Below are 742 nucleotides of genomic sequence, written 5' to 3' on the forward strand. Positions count from 1 at the left end.
TTCAAATAGGGCTGCTCACAATCCTATAGTTATAACATTTAACATGGTAAAACATATAACATTTAACACAACATCATGAATACCCCTATAGTATGTAACGTTCATCTTCTTAGGAGTAGAAGTTCTAGTTCTTAAATAAAGGTAATTTAACTTACTATAAAGTAGTTTACAAGTATCTTTGTAGGATCATTAGGTTTTATGATATTCACATTTGAAAATAAATTTTGTATATGAAATTTTGTTGGAAGAACTAGAAATCAATTTATTTTAGAAAATATCATAGAAACGTAAATAAAAATAAATCATAAAAATACGTCAGAACCATTCGAAGTATAGAGGCCTATTAATTAGCACACAAATTAATTTTCTGACCTAGAAAAAAGATAACAACAACAATTAACTATATACAAATGAAAGAAATGTATGTACATCTAACGGCTAACTAATCATCTTGTTTTGCATTATAAGATAAGTTGCCGGGTCCGCTGAAGGCGATGTCATCGATGATGGCATGAGTCTGCCGTGAGCTTACTAGGAATAGGCTCAAATTAAAACTAGTCTAAAGTACTATAAAGTAGTTTATGACCTTTACCTTCGTAGGAGTAGTAGTTTTCATGATATTTGCTAAAATAAATTGATGTTGTTGTTGATGATTGTTGCTTAAAGGCGTAAAACCCTCTGGTCATCAACGCCTATGGGATGATAAAAGTAAAAAAAAATAAAATAAAATAAATAAAAAATA

Source organism: Halyomorpha halys, unplaced genomic scaffold (assembly GCF_000696795.3).
Source record: "Halyomorpha halys isolate HHAL.00 unplaced genomic scaffold, Hhal_1.1 Scaffold1500.1, whole genome shotgun sequence".
Lineage (NCBI taxonomy): Eukaryota > Metazoa > Arthropoda > Insecta > Hemiptera > Pentatomidae > Halyomorpha > Halyomorpha halys.